We start from the raw sequence: 16,766 nt of genomic DNA on the forward strand, positions 1-16,766 counted from the left end.
GGGCAAAACAGTAAAAAGATTGGTTGTTGTCAGGAAGCAGGGGCTGGGGAGAGGAATGAATAGTTAGGGACCAGCATATTTTTAGATCTGTGAAACCGTATTGTCTGATACTGTAATGGTGAATACATGACGTTACGCATTTGGTGAAACCCATAGAACCGTACAACATTAAGAGTGAACCTTAATGTAAACTAGAATTTTAGTTAATAACAGTGTATCAATTTTGGTTTATCAACTGTAACAAGCTACCACACTAATGCAAGATGTTAATAATAGAGTGAACCAGGGCTGGGTGTATGGAAGGATAGGCATATTTGGGAGCTCTTTGTATTTTCTGTGTAATTTTTCTGTACATCTAAAAATGTTCTAAAAATTAAATAATACTTTAAAAGGACTATACACCATGATCAAGTGGAATTTACTCCAGGATGCAAGGATGGTTCAACATATGTAAATCAATCAATGTGATGTACCACATAAACAAGATGAAGGATAACAAAATGATCATCTTGGGATGCCTGAGTGGCTCAGTGGTTGAGTGTCTGCCTTTGGCTTGGGGTATGATCCCATGATCCCGGAGTCCCAGGATTGAGTCCCGCATCAGGCTCCCTGCATGAAGCCTGCTTCTCTTCCCTCTGCCTGTGTCTCTGCCTCTCTCTGTGTCTTTCGTGAATGAATGAATAAATAAATAAATAAATAAATAAATAAATAAATAAATAAATTCTTTAAAAAACAAAACAAAAAACCCATTATGATCATCTCAATAGATAGCCTGAATATGACAAGCCCACAGCTAACATTGTAATTGACAGTGAAAAGCTCAAGGCTTTTCTTATAAGTTGAAGAACAAGACAAAGATATTCATTCTTACCAACTTTATTCATAATGTTGGAATAGTATTGGAAGTTCTTGCCTCAGCAATGAGGTAAGAAAAAGAAATATAAAGCATCGATACTGTAATGGAGCAAGTAAAACTGCCATTATTTGCAGCTGGTGTGATATTATATGCAGAAAACCTGAAAGACCCCACCAAAATACCACTAGAACTAATAAACAATTTCTTTAAAGTTGCAGGATACAAAATTAACATACAAAAATCATTTGCATTTCTATATACTAATAAATAATAAACTATCACAAAAAGAACTAAGAATACAATCTGATTTACAATTAAATAAAAAAATACCCAGGAATAAATTTAACCAAGGAAGTAAAAAGCCTGTACACTGACTATAATGCATTGATGAAAGAAATTGAATATGACACAAATAAATGGAAAGATATTCTGTGCTCATGAATTGGAAGAATTAAAACTGTTAAAATGTCTGTATTACCCAAGCAATCTACAGTTTTGGTGTAACCCATATCAAAAAAAAGTTTTTAAAGATCTTATTTTTAAGTAATCTCTACACCCAATGTGGGGCTCAAACTTACAACCCTGAGATCATGAGCCAGTGAGGGAGGAACCCCGCTATCAAATATCTAATGACATTTTTCATAGAAATAGAATAAACGATCCTAAAACTTGTATGGAACTACAAAGGACCCCAATTAGCCCAAGCAATCTTGGGCAAGAAGAACAAAGCTGAGGGTATAATGCTGGATTTCAAAGTATTTTATAAAGCTGTAATAATTAAAACAGTTATGGTATTGGCATAAAAACAGACACATAGATCAATGGAACAAATAGAGTCTAGAAATGAACTTACATATAAGAGTATACAACAAGGTAGTCTCTACAACAAATGGTGCTGGGGAAACTGGACAGTCACATGCAAAAGAGTGGAACTGAATTACTATTTTACACCATATGCAGAAAATGAACTCAAAATGGATCACATATTTGAATGTGAAACTTAAAACTCTAAAATTGCCAGAAGGTAGTAAACTCCCTGACATCAGTCTTGGTGATGACTTTATGAATTCGGCATCAAAAGCAAAGGCAACAAGAGCAGAAATAAACAAATGGGACTCCATCAAACTAAAAAAACTCTGCACAGCAGAGGCAACCATCAACAAAATGAAAAGCCAACATATTAAATGGGAGACGATATTTTCAAATCATGTATCTGATAAAGGGTTTAATATCCAAAATATATGCAGAATTCATACAACCCAATAACAAAAGCCAAAACAACACCCTAAAACCCCCAAACCCCCAAATCCAATTAAAATATTGGTGGAGGATCTGAATAGACATTTCCCAAAGAAGACATACAAATGGTGCAACAGGTAAATGAAAAGGTGTTCACCATCGCTGATTATCAGAGAAATTCAAATCAAAACAATAATGAGATATCTCCTCACACTTGTTAGAATGGCTAGTATCAAAAGATGAGAAATAACAAGTGTTGGCAAAGATGCGGAGAACAAGGAGCCCTTGGGCATGGTTGGTGGGAATGTAAATTGGTGCAACTATTACAGCAAATAGTATGGATATTTCTCACAAAAATTTAAAAAGTACCATATGATCTAGCATTCCGTATAAAAGTATTTATTCAAAGGAAATGAAACACTAACTTGAAAATATATATGCACCCTATGTTCACTGTAGCATTATCTATAATAGCCAAGAAATGGAAGCAAGCTAAGTGTTCTTCAATGGATGAATGGATAAAGAAACTGTGGTACATATGCACAACAGAATATTACTCAGCCATAAAAAGAAGGAAATCTTGTCATTTGTGACAACATGGATAGACCTCAAGGGCATTATGATAAGTGATACAAGTCAGAGAAGAAAAATTCTATGTGGTCTCATATTTGGATCTAGAAAACAAAAACAAAAAGCATACTCATAGATACAGAAAGCACTTATGTGCTTTATGTGCTTTTTTGTTATCAAAATGGTAGTTGCTAGAGAGGAGTAGAGATGGATGAAATGGGTGAAGGTGGTCAAAAGGTACAAACTTCCAATCATAAAATAAAGAAGTCCTGGGGATATAGTATACAGCATGGTGACTATAATTAATAATACTGTTTTGTATATTTGAAAGTCTGGTTGCCAGAAGCAGGGGGTGATAGGTGGGTGAAGTGGGCCAAGGGAGTAAAAATGTACAAACTTCTAGTTATAAAATAAGTAAGATAAGGGATATAATGTGCATTACGGTGACTATAGTTAATAATACTGTGCTGTATAATTGAAAAGTGATAAAAGAGTAAATCTTAAAAGTTCTCATCACCACTAGCAAAATTTTGTAACTGTGTAGTGATGGACGTTAACTAGACTTATTGTGATGATCATTTTGCAACCTATACAAACACCAAATCATGCTGTACACCTGAAACTAATATAATGTTATTTGTCACTTATATCTCAATGAAAAAGATAAAAAAACTTCATTGATTATATAAGTGTAGCTCAATTTCTGGACTCTCTATTCTCTTCCATTGGTGTATCTGTCTACCCTGATGCTAACACTACTCACTACTGTAGCTTTACAATAAATCTTAAGTAAGTAGAGCAAGTCCTTTAATACCTTTTCCCCCAAGATTTGAATTTCCATGTGAATTTATTAATTTATTTATTCATTCATTCATTCATTTTTCCCAACACCACCTCCTCCCCCCCACCATGTAAGTTTTAAAATCAGCTTGTAAAGCCCGATGAAATTTTGGCTGGAATATATTGATTCTATAGATTAATCTGGGGAGAACTGACATTTTAACATTGAGTTTTCTGATCCATTAATATTGTATATCTCTTTATTTGAGTTTTATTTCATTTAACTTGCAATGCTTGGATATTTTCATTGTACAAGTTTTGCAGAAAATTTCTTTAAATCCATCCCTAATTATATCATATTTTTGGATGCTACTGTAAAGTTTCTTTTTATTTTGATTTTCACTTGTTCATTGCTAATCCTTAGAAATAGAATTGATTTTTTAATACTGACCTTGTATCCTATGATATTGCAGAACTCAATTACTAGTTCTTGAAGATTTTGGTAGATTCTTTAGGTTTTTCTTTGTACATCATTTCATCCACAAATAAAGACTTTTATTTCTCTCTTTCCAATATAGATGCATATTTTAGTTTCTATTTCCTTACCACATGGCTTTGCTAGAAGCTACAGGACGCTGTTGAACAGAAGCGGTTAGAGTGGACATCTGTGCTGTGTCCCTGTCCTCAGAGGGAAAACCTTTAGTCTTTTTCCATTAAGTACGTATGATATTAGATCGAGTTTTACCATCAGCGCCCTTCATCAAGTTGGAGGAAATTTCCTTATGGTGTTAGTTTGTTCAAAGTGTGCATCATGGATGGGGAATGACATTTGTTAAATGCTTTTTCTGCATCTACTGAGGTGATTACGTTTTGTTTTTTCAATCTTTCAGTATGGTGAATTGCAGTGATTTGTTTCTGAATGTTAGGCCAACCTTATATTTCTGTAATAAATCTCACTTTATCCTTTTTATATATTGCTGGATTTGATTTGCTAATATTTTATTAAAGATTTTTGCATCTACATTATGTTTTGTGTCTATTCCCCCCACTCACTGTAATATTTGTGAGATTCATCTATATTGTTGTATGAGGTTGTAGTGTGTCCATTCATTACTGTGTATTATTCCGTTGCATGAAAATTCCATATTACTTCCCCCTTCTCCTGTTGATGGACATGTGGGTTATTTTCAGTTTTGGCTATTACGAATAGTGCTGTTACGAACATTTAAAAAAAGATTTTATTTATTTATTCATGAGAGACAGAGAGAGAGAGAGAGAGGCAGAGACACAGGCAAAGAGAGAAGCAGGCTTCATGCAGGGAGCCCGATGTGGGACTTGATTCTGGGACTATAGGATCACACCCTGAGTTGAAGGCAGATGCTCAACCACGGAGCCACCCAGGTGTCCCTATGAACATTTTTATACAAGTATTTTTATGATGCATTTCAGCTGTGTGTATACTCAGGAATCGATTGCTGGGCCCTATGATATACATATGTTTAGCCTTAGTAGATATTATCAAATAGTTATAAAAGATATTTGAGGTGAAATATTTGAGCTAATGGAACATCAACAGTATCTTGTCTTATTTGACATGTGACTTTTTTTTTTTCAGTTTTGCTATTCTGGTGGCTGTGTACTTGTATCATACTGTGGTTTTAAATTTTTCTGATGACTTGAGCACCTTTTTGTGTATTATTAGCCATTTACATAGCCTCTTTCGAGAAGTTCAAGTCCTTTGCTCTTTTTTTCCCTTTGGATTATCTGTCTTTTTATTATTGATTTGTGAGAGTTCTTTATATATTCTGGATATGAATATTTTGTAGGATAGATGTATTGCAAAAATTTTTCCCAAAATGTTTACCATTATCCAAACTCTGTGGTTTACCTTTAGATTCTCTCTCTTTTTTTAAAAAAAATGATTTTATTTATTTATTCATAGAGACAGAGAGAGAGAGAGGTAGAGACACAGGCAGAGGGAGAAGCAGGCTCCATGCAGCGAGCCTGACATGGGACTCGATCCCAGGTCTCCAGGATCACGCCCTGGCTGTAGGCAGTGCTAAACCGCTGCACCACTGGGGCTGCCACCTTTAGATTCCTTTAATGGTGCTTTCCACTGGTTTCTTCTTTTTAAAGATTTATTTATTTATTTATTTATTTATTTATTTATTTATTTATTTGAGAGAGAGAGAGAGAGGAAGAGAGAGAGCAAGGGGAGGGACAGAGGGAGAGAGAGAGAATCTTGAGCAGATTCTGCACTGAGTGGGGAGCCCAGCCTGGGGCTTGATCTCACTACCCTGAGATCATGACCTGAGCTAAAACCAAGAGTTGAATGCTTAACTGACTGCACCACCCAGGTGCCCCTTTACTGTTGTTTTAAATTCTATAAATGGAAAACTTTTTTTCATGTTTGTCCCACAGCTGGGTTCTCAGTAGGCCCTATAGTTTGCTAGTTTTTTCCTACATTACAAAGTGTTCTTAGCTAAGGTGGAAGAAACCTCCCACAAAGAGTACAAATGTATGAATTCACCTATATGAAGTTGTAGAATACATAAAGCTAATCTAGGGTAAAAAGAAATGAGAGCGTTTGTCTCTAGGAGGATGATGACTATTAACCAGGAAGGGGCATGAAGGAACTTTCCGGATTATAGTAGTGTTCTGTATTTTGACAGGGATCTGGGTTGTACAAGTATGTGCATTTGTAATATATCAAGTGGCATGTTTAAGATGCTTGCTTTTTATTGTAGATACATTTTACCATAAAGAAATAATAAAACTGTAACAACTGTTGAACTCAAGTTAATAACATACCCGTTTAAGTACTTAGGGGGAAACAGATTAATGTCTGCAACTTACTTTGAAATGCATAAAATATTTCAGGTTATAGGATAAAGGGGTAGGTGGGTTACTATACGAGAAAGTGACTGGAATAAAATGCTGTGGTGAAAATCTAGGTAGCAGCTACGTGGGTGCTCACTGCAAAAGTCTTTTGCCTTTTCTGTATGTTGGAAAAGTTTCCTAACAAAACGGAGAGAAATAAGATAAATAAGATGAAAGCACTCAAAGTCCTTTAACGTCTGGTGAGGCTGGAAGGAGGCCAGCTTTTCTTGCTTCCTGTCACCAGATTCTGCAGAAGTGTCCCCCCGCCCCCATTTGTGAGTCTGTGTCACGCTGTTCTGTCCTGTGGCTGTCTGTGCTGGAAAGCAGCATCTTCCCTCAGAGCCCCCAACACATTTCTCTCTGTCCACGCAGGCACTCAAATTCCTTTGTGAGCATTTGAGTCTTGATCATGTGCACCATTCAGGAGGGTGACTTTATCACTACAGTGAAGCCAAAGAAGGCTTTGCATTTGGTCCCCCCTGTGTGTAGCATCTGGCCTGAGAGGCTGGATGGGGATGCCTCAACCCCACTAAGCTTCCTGGACACCCCTGCATCAGGGCTTCCCTGGTTAACCCTTTAACACACACAACCTTGGTTCATGGAAGATGTCAGATCTGCTCCCTGGCGGAACTGGACTTTGCGGAGCAGAGCTGAAACTGAGAAAGAGCCTCAAACTGCAAGACACCATGTTTTACACTCCAATTTATAAAAACAAAAAACTTTTTGAGATGGTAATACTCAGGGCTGGCAAGGATGTGATGATGACAGGGCACTTATATGCATGACCAGTAAGAGCTTTTTATGGAAATAATTTATATATGTATGAAAAAATTCTGTGTTTTGAATCAATAAATTATATCCAAGATTTAAGTATAAGTGAAAAATCAAAGTGTTTTCAAAGATCTAAATATGAAGATATTTTATAAGTTATTATAATAGTAGCAAAAACTGGATATTGCTTATCAGGATACTAATTCAATGGCAGCTCAACAACGTGATACAAATATTACCCAGACATTTTTCATGATATACTTTTAGGGGGGAGAAATGAGGTTATAGAACTTTATACACAATGTGAGCCTCATGATATGCTAAAAGACTATGAGACATTATTTGTTCTTTTTTTAATAGTTTCTGGTATTTTCCAAGTTAGCTGTAATCCATGTACATTGTTTTTCAAATTAGAAAAAAAATTTAAAGATTTTATTTATTTATTCGTGAGAGACAGAGAGGCAGAGACATAGGCAGAGGGAGACACAGGCTCCCTGCAGGGAAACCAATGGGGGACTCAATCCCAGGACCCCAGGATCACACCCTGAGCTGAAGGCAGACTCTAACCACTGAGCAACCCAGGTGCCCCTAGAAAAAAAAATTTCAAGGTGGCAGTTTGGAGCTGGAATATGAAGGAGAAGTCTACTGGGGATTCATGGTATGATGCATTTAAAGAGACCGTAACTTAAAAGGTTTAAGAACTCTTAAGATCAGGTTGCAAAATCTTTTGCTTACAAAATGAAGACAGGGCAGGTCCCCACTGAGGATCAAATTGTTGGAAATGTTAAGTCAGTGGGTGGAAGGAAGACGAACCACAGCTGAAGAGTGGAACTTTGTCTGCATTAGGCTGGAGAAAATGCATTACAAAATTCCCAAGAGTGTAATTGCAAGCAAGGGGTGTGAACTGTCCATGGTGGTAAAGGTTGCTGCCATTGCTGCCAGTTCCTACCATCCACAGGGATGTGAAGGGTCACTGGAAAGGAAGGAACAGGGGGAAGGAAACTTTCACTTAGGGAGTCCCTAGAATGTGCGTTGTGTTGTGAATTTTGCAAGCATTACCAATCATCTTATCTTAGAGTGGCCCTGTGAGATGGGCATTATAATGCTGTATCCAGGAAGTGACGGAAACCCGCACCAGACCAGCTCAAGCAGAAAGGGGATGTGAGCGTTGAGTTATCTAGGAAGGACAGCTTGATGGAGGCCTCATGTGATAAGGTCATGAACCTTGGGCAGGTTGTACTCCACCCCGCCAAATGACTGCAACAGTGTCCTCCATCTCACAGGCCTTTCCAACGATGGGACTTTGATGCTTCTCCCATTAAAAAAAGGTGCCCTGTGGGCAGCCCCGGTGGCCCAGCAGTTTGGCGCCGCCTTCAGCCTGGGGTGGGATCCTGGGGACCTGGGATTGAGTCTCGTGTCGGGCTCCCTGCAGGGAGCCTGCTTCTCCCTCTGCCTGTGTCTCTCTCTTTATGTCTTTCATGCATAAATAAAAAAAATATTAAAAAGAAAGAAAGAAGAAAGAAAGAAAGAAAGAAGAAAGAAAGAAAGAAAGAAAGAAAGAAAGAAAGAAAGAAAGAAAGAAAGAAAGAAAGAAAGAAAGAAAAAGAAATAGAGCCTGTGTTCTCTCTCCCTGAATTTGGGTTAGCTTATGACTATGGCAGAGGTGATGCTATGTGGCATGGGAGGTGAGCTGATACAGATTCTGACAGGGTCTTTTCGGACACCCACTCGGGAACTCATGCTGTTAGGAAGCCTACCCCACATAGAGAGCCCTGTGTAGGGTCCTGGCTGACAACCAGCGTCGACCACCAGGCACTAGCATGAGTGACAAGGCTCTCAGAGGACTCTACCCTTGTTACATCTAGCAGCAACCACGTGAGCCATTCTGGGCAACAGCCATCCAATGGAGCTGGGCAAGTCCAGAGCCATGAGAATGATAATGAAATTATTGTTTTTTTTAAGCCACTGATTTTGGGGGTGACTGTTTTTTGTCCAGTGTCCAGTCTTCCTCTTCTGAGAAAGAGCTAGTCTGTTGAGTCATGACCATGCTGGATAATCACTGTGGCCCAAGGAATGGGGTTCTGTGACCTAGGTTGCCATCTGTATACTCACTCTCCCCTTCACCTGTGAATGACATCATAATTGTATTTGGGTTGACAAGGTGCCCAGTCTGTCTCATAGCTAAGTACAACTACATGGTTAAATCTGGCCAATGAGCAGAGGTTTTTTTTAAAGATTTTATTTATTCATTCATGAGAGACACACAGAGAGAGGCAGAGACAGAGGGAGAAGCAGGCTCCTCACAGGGAGCCCAATGTGGGACTCGATCCCAGGACCAAGGGATTATGCCTTGAGCCAAAGGCAGACACTCAATCACTGAGCCACCCAGATGTCTCTGTATGTGGTTCTTTAAGGATAGATCCTGTATTTATTTCCTATAATCCTGCCTAGTCTCCTGTTGCTCTAAGATTATTATAAATTTAGTAGCTTTAAAGAACACAGACTTATGGCCTTACAAGTTCTGGAGGTCAAAAATCTGACATGGATCTCACTGGGCTAAAGTCAGGGTGTGAGGGAGGCTGCATTCCTTCTGGAGGCTGTAGAGGAGTCTCTCCTTCCTTGTCGTTTTCAGTCTAGAGGCTGCTGCATGCCTCGGCTCATGACTCCTTCCATATTCAAAGTCAGCAATATCACATCATTCTGACATTGACTGTTCTTGATTTTTCCACATGTAAGAACCTTGAGATTACATTGTACACAGCTAGATAATCCAGGATCATCTATTTTAAGGTCAGCTAAAGGTCACATAGAGTGAGGGACACGTAGGTGCCTCAGTGGTTGAGTGCCTGCCTTCTGCCCGGGGTGTGATCCTGGGGTCCCGGGATTGAACATTACTGTAATTAACAACTTTACTTCCATCTGCGACCTTAATTGCCCTTTGCCATGTAACCTAACATATTCACGGATTCTGGAGATCAGAACATGGACACCCTTGAGACATCATTATCCTGCCTACCACAGATCTTTAGATGGGAAGGGGTGTCTTTTTTGTCCTTTCCTCCTCCTTCCTGCTATCTTTTGTTTTGTTTTGTTTTTTTAAGATTTATTTATTTATTTGAGAAAGAGAGTGTGAGAGGAGGGGCAGGGGGAGAGAATCTCAAGCAGACTCCCCACTGAGTGCCAAGCTTGAAGTGGGGCTTGATCTCACAACCCTGAGATCATGACCTGAGTTGACACCAAGAGATAGATGCTCAACCGACCGAACCACCCAGGTGGCCCATTCCCACTGTCTTGAATGGACTCAGATATGTCCACTTCTGGGATGAGGTATTGTGGTTGGCAGCCTTCCAGAACCACCTTTCAACAGTTGCTCAAATAAGACAGGGAGGAGATGCTGGACAGAAAAAAAACATCAAATGTCCTCTGAACATCTGCTACAAAAATGCTGCATAACCAACAACCCCAAGACTCAGGACCTTATAACAACATTTATCATCAGTATGTAGTAGCTCATAGATCTTCAGTTGATGGTGGCTCTGTGGCTTCTCTGCAACCAACTGGATTTAACTTTAGGCTCTGGGTTAGGTTCAGGTATGTTCTACCTGTCTCTCACATCCACCTGGGACAGTTGTTCCTCAGGAATATTCTTCTCATGGTAGATGCAAAGTATATGAGGGCAAACCAAGCCAAGTAAGCACAATTGCAAGTCTTGCTTGCATCACATCTGAACATATTTCATTGGCTAAAGCAAGTCACATGACCACACCCAATATCAATGGAGTGGAAATGAAAATTTTGCCCATTCTAGTGAGAGGGTCTCCAAAATGATGCACAAAGTTGTGTAGATATGTACTTCTATTATATGAAGGATGTAAAGGATTGGGAGCCATCATCCACTATTTAAAAAAAATACTTAAAACATATAGAAAAGACTAATATATCACATATTGAAATATGTATTCATAACCCAAATCTAAGAAGTCTTTTTTACTTGAAAGAACCCCCTAAATTCCTATTCTATTTTTATATATGTATAATTTAGGATATATATTTTATATATTAATATATACTTATAATGTATATAATATATATTTTGTTTATATTTATGCAATATAATTATATTTACATAATAAATTTACAAATAAATTATATATAACATATTTAGATATAATTTAGGATATATATTTTATATACTTATAAATAATATGTATAATATAGATATTTTTAAGTAGTCTCCACATGTAATGCGGTGCTTAAACTCATGACCCTGAAACCCAGAGTTGCATGCTCTACTAACTGAGCCAGTCAGCTGCCTCTTATTCTTTTTCCACTCTTTTTGAGAACCCTAGATAAACTATAAATGCATCAGTTTTTGTTCCAGAATCCTAGGTCCCTTACACTAGGTTATTACCATACCTATATGGAACACAGTCCTGACTATTCACAGTACCTGTATCACTTAGGAATTGCATTTGGCTGCAAGTAAGAGTGCCCTGAAAAAAGGGTGTTTAAACACACAAGGGAGCAATGCCTGGGTGGCTCAGGGGTTGAGCGTCTGCCTTTGGCTCAGAATGTGATCCCGGGATCCCGGGATCCCAGGATCGAGTCCCACATCGGGCTTCCTGCAGGGAGCCTGCTTCTCCCTCTGCCTGTGTCTCTGCCTCTCTCTCTCTGCATCTCTCATGAATAAATAAAATCTTAAAAACAAAAAACAAAACAAAACAACAACAACAAAAAAACACACAAGGGATTATTCTCTGACAGAAGGAAGTCTTCAAGTAAGCAGCCCAAGGATAATCCAACACTTCTTCAGAGTCATCAGGAATCAGGATCCTTCTATCTTTCTGTGTCCATTTTCAAGTTTTCCTTATGGTTCGATATGGCTGCTGGAATTCCGTCTATCATATCTGCTTGTGCGTCCTTTTTTTCCCTCATCATTCTACGTGTATCCTTTTTTTTTTTTTAAGATTTTATTTATTTATTATTTATTCATGAGAGACACAGGCAGAGGGAGAAGCAGGCTCCATGCAGGGAGCCCAATGTGGGGTTCAATCCCGGGACCCCAGGATCACACCCCGGGCAGAAGGCAGGCACTCAACCACTGAGGCACCTAGGTGTCCCTCACTCTATGTGCACTCTATGTGTATTCTTCTAAAATTAGGTACTTGGTTGGAGAGGATGATCTCTGTGGACCCAGGAGAATGTCTTTTGGTCAAATATATTAGCAGAGGAGTATGTTTGTCACATAGGACTTCCAGCTCTCAAACCTATTCTCTAACTTATTGTTCCCACTTTTTCTCTTCCTCCCTGTAACAGAATTTTATGTCCATGCTCTTTGCCATAAAACTCTGTAGCGCCTCCCACTGTAGTAAACAGAATGAATATCCTTTTCCTGTTGACTTTGGACTGCCATGAGACTTGTTTTGATTCATGAAAAGTGAGCAGCTGTGATCCAAGTGGAGTCTTTGAATGTGATTGCACAATTTGGTTCAGCCCCAGCAGAAGAACATGCTCCCAACACTTGCTAGTTCAAGAATAAGGAGATATATGTGGAACAGATCCAACTCACCTCAACCTGGATTCAGGTTCAGTTGATCTCAGAAGTCCAACAGTAGACCCATAAATGAGAAGTATATGCTTATTTTTATAAGGCAGAGTTTGAGGAATTATATGTTACAGAGTATTATGATGGTAAAAAAAAAAAATTGAGTAATATACCCTCCAGGCTGGTCAACTCCAGAGAGAGTTAAGGATACTATTTTATATTCTGTTGAAAACGACAAGAAGTCAAGGAATGTATGGGTCACATTTCTTAAAAGCTCAGGGGCAGGTCTGGCATCTTGAACAGCTGAATACAGAACCCAGAAGATGTTGTAGGGCTTTGTGTTTCTTTCTACCTATCCCTTGCTTCTGCTTCTCTCTCTCTCTCTCTTTCTCTCTCCATGCAGGGAGCCTGATATGGGACTCCGTCCCGGGCCTCCAGGATCACGCCCTGAGCCAAAGGCAGACACTCAACCGCTGAGCCACCCACGTGTCCCACTCCTGCTTCTCTTTGAATATTAACTTCATTCTTTGCTATGGTAAACCACTTCTTTCGTGCTGCCGGGAATGTGGCAGCAAGCAGCTCAAGCTTAGAATGTCCCTGCAACTAGGATTCCTATGGATGGGGAACATTGCTTTGAGGCCTGGCCAAAGTGCTCCATGTTCCCAGCCATGGAATTGGTTCAGCCATGGCCAGGAAGCCCAAGCAGTCATTCTTCCCTATGATTTTCATGCTAGGTTCCTCAGGAAAAAGTATCCCTTTTTCCTAGGGTTCTGATGGGCCAATTCCTCAGGAATAGGGAGGGGAGGTATTTCCTTGAAAGAAGGGATGCTGGTCCAAGTTCACAGGAGCACAAAAGATATACAATTTAAGATTGGAGAAGAGTCTGGGCTACTTTAGCCAAACCTCTCAAGTCTTAAAACCCTGGAAAAGGTTAATTCATTCTTTATTTAACTCTTGTGTTGACTAATAATAACTATCATGTATTAATTTTTCTTCTGTGTATTAGGCATTTATTCAATCTTCCCTCATAGAGATTATCCTTTTTTATATAAAAAAATCTCAGGCTCAGGGAAGATGAAAAATTTGCTCAAGATCACGAAGAACAAAAGTGGTCAAGCTGTGATTCAAATTCAAATCTACCTGCAAAGCCCATGCTCTTTCCACCCCAACGAATCACCTGATGAATTGGCAGCAACCCTCAGGGTCAACTTGGGCAAAACTATGTTAAGGGGGGGCGATAATTGCCTCCCTCAAACCCCTCCCACTTTGCAGTCCCCTTCTTTTGACACCTCTCCTACTCAACGGTGATGCCCTGGGATTGCTGTGTGATTTCTCAGTGTGATGATTTCCATCAAAAAAAAAAAACCCTGCCAACTCCCATGCTTTTAATGCCCCAGATCTCTAACACAGATGAACCCAATCATGTTCACAGGAGAGTACTCCAGGTAATGGTGTCACATTTGTACGTGACAAAGACCCTCAGGGTTTTACTTCTAAAGAAGGGCAACTGGTGGAAGGGACTAGACCATGTGCAGCCACACAGGAGTTGGCAGGCACATGGGTTTCCTGGGGTTCCTGCAACAAAGCACATAAACTGGGTAACTTAAAACAATAGAAATGTATTCTCTCACAATTCTGGATGCCAGGAGTTCAGAGGTCAGTTCCTTTTTGAGGACTCTGAGGGAGAATCCATGCCTCTCTCTCTTAGGTTCTGGTGTTGCTGGAGAACCCTTGGCATTCCTGGGCTTATGGCTCTTCACTTCAATCTCTGTCCCCATGTTCACAGGGCCTTTCTCCCTGTGGACCCCTGAGTCTCAAATTTCCCTCTTTTCCCTCTTAAAAGGACACCAGGCATTGGTTTATAGCCCTAGATCACCCAGGATAATCTTTTCTTGAGATTATAAAAAAAAAATTTCCCCCAAGGGTAGGAATGTCTTTAGTTGAAGAGGGATACTGGGACATACGGGAAGGAGACTCTCAAAGGCCCAGTGCTCTCCCAGTACCCAGCTGCATGTTCGTTCCACTGTGGCTGGCTTGTCCAAGTGGCTGAGATAGCCAGTGTCAAGGGCCCCAGAGATGACCCCTTCCCCAAGTGCAGTGGCCTGTGCTTGGGATCTCCCAAGTTTCCCTGGAAAGGCTTTATGGGGCTCCTAAAAAAGGAAAATATTTGCAGTCTAGAATTATGTTCATCATTACTTAGAAAAACCACGAAACAGGGATGCCTGTTTCAAACAGGGTGGCTCAGTGGGTTAAGTGTCTGACTTTGGCTCAGGTCATGATCCTAGGGTCCTGCGATGGTGCCCCTCGTCAGGTTCCCTGCTCAGTGGGGAGCCTGCTTCTCCCTCTCCCCCCATCCTTGTGCTCTCTCTCACTCTCTCAAATAAAAAAAGAAAAGAAAGAAAGAAAAATCATAAAACATAAGAAAAAGCTATTGGTTAACTAATTTCTGGTCTTCCAGGGGTTGAGTTGTATCCATGCCAGGGATGTTGTAAAGCAGAGAGGACGGATTCTCTGTTTGGATGACTGCAGAGAGAGCATTCTGTTGCCCTACAGTTTGCAGTTTCCAGCCCTTTCAGGGCAAAGGTGGCATCTGAATGATCATCAAACCCTAGGCTCCTGAAAGAGTTTTGCTTATTTTGCGGTCTGTTCTTAGCTATTCTGTGTTCTTTCAAAAGAGATGTCATGTACAACTGTACAAATAAATAAGAGGAAACATTCTGATATCTTCCTTGGGAGCTGCCAAGGGCAGAGGCGTCTTGCCTTGACCCAGGCCCCCAAGGCACAGCTCTGTGAAAGGCAGCCTCTGCTGGTTATTTTTCCTGGCTTGTCCTCAACTCCTGACATCTGTAATCTAAGTTTAAATACCTTTAGTCATCTGGCTACTTAAACCACCCCCTCACAACTTCCCAGACTGGCTCCCATCAAGTCGGCCATTTCTGGGGACTTCATATTCCCCTCCTCTGGCTTTCCTTCCTCCCTACCCTGGGCAATGGCCTTTAGCTCAACCTCATTTTACTGATGAAGAAACTGAGGCTTACAGAGATGACCTATGTAACTCAGGCAGGGGCTGAGCCAAGTCCCCTACTGGCTCTGATCTACAGCAGTGGTTCTCCAAAGCTTTTGGTTCTTGGAGTTACTCTTGTGCAGAGAGAACATTCTATGACAACCCACACTTATTTGTACAGCTGACTTCTTTCCTATTGAAGCATGGTCAAGGTGGGCAGCAGCAGGCCAGGACCTGTTTGGATGGCGGGGAAGGAAGTATCAAGAGTGAGGATGCACACTAGGGAAGGCCCCCGGGCCTCTAGAAATTGTTTGCCAGGCATCAGGTGAAGTTCTTTACCCATTTTATCAACCATTTTCTAGATGAAGAAAGTGTGTCTCCAAGAAAATCTGTGATCCAGCCCCTGAGAGACCACAGTGGGATTCACAGGGAGGTCCATCACCAAAGGCAGATTGAAGGTAAGCAGTACGACAGGGGGTACTGCGGCTGCCTCACAGGGGAGAGGGTGAAGCCTGGTGCCCTGCCCTGCTCCCCACTGCCTGTCTCATTGGTTTCCGAATGACAGCCTGCATGTGAAGCGTACGTGGACTTCTGCAGCAGCCCGCGGAGCAGGCCCAGCCCGAGGCTACTGGTGACGTGTTCTCAGAACACCACAGCTTCTTACTTTCGGAGAAACCAGTACTACTGCTTTATAGTATGTGTATGTGGAGGCGGGGGAGGTGCTTACAAACCCAGCAGAGGCTCAGAATCACCTGAGAGGACTAGAAAAGTATTGGCTCATTGGTCCCCCTGCACCTCCTCCCCAGCCTGGGAGATGTGATCTGCTTCCCTGAGCCCCTCCTCAGGAAGACTTGCACCATGGGTAGGGGGTTTCCCAGCACCTTCTGTGAGCCTGGTGAGACAAGTGAGGCAAGGGTCATCCTTGTCATTGGATGGGCAGGGGCAATGCAAAGCTGAGTGGCAGCCAGTGGTCATGAGAGACCATGTGATAGAAGGGGACAAGCAGGGCCTTCCTGGACAGAGAGCCCTGGGTCTGGATCCATTCACATCACCTAAGTCTTAATCCCCCCATCTGAATAACAGGTCCAGGAATTCCCATCACAGAGCCTACTGAGGTGTAG

Source organism: Canis lupus, chromosome 20 (assembly GCF_048164855.1).
Source record: "Canis lupus baileyi chromosome 20, mCanLup2.hap1, whole genome shotgun sequence".
NCBI lineage: Eukaryota > Metazoa > Chordata > Mammalia > Carnivora > Canidae > Canis > Canis lupus.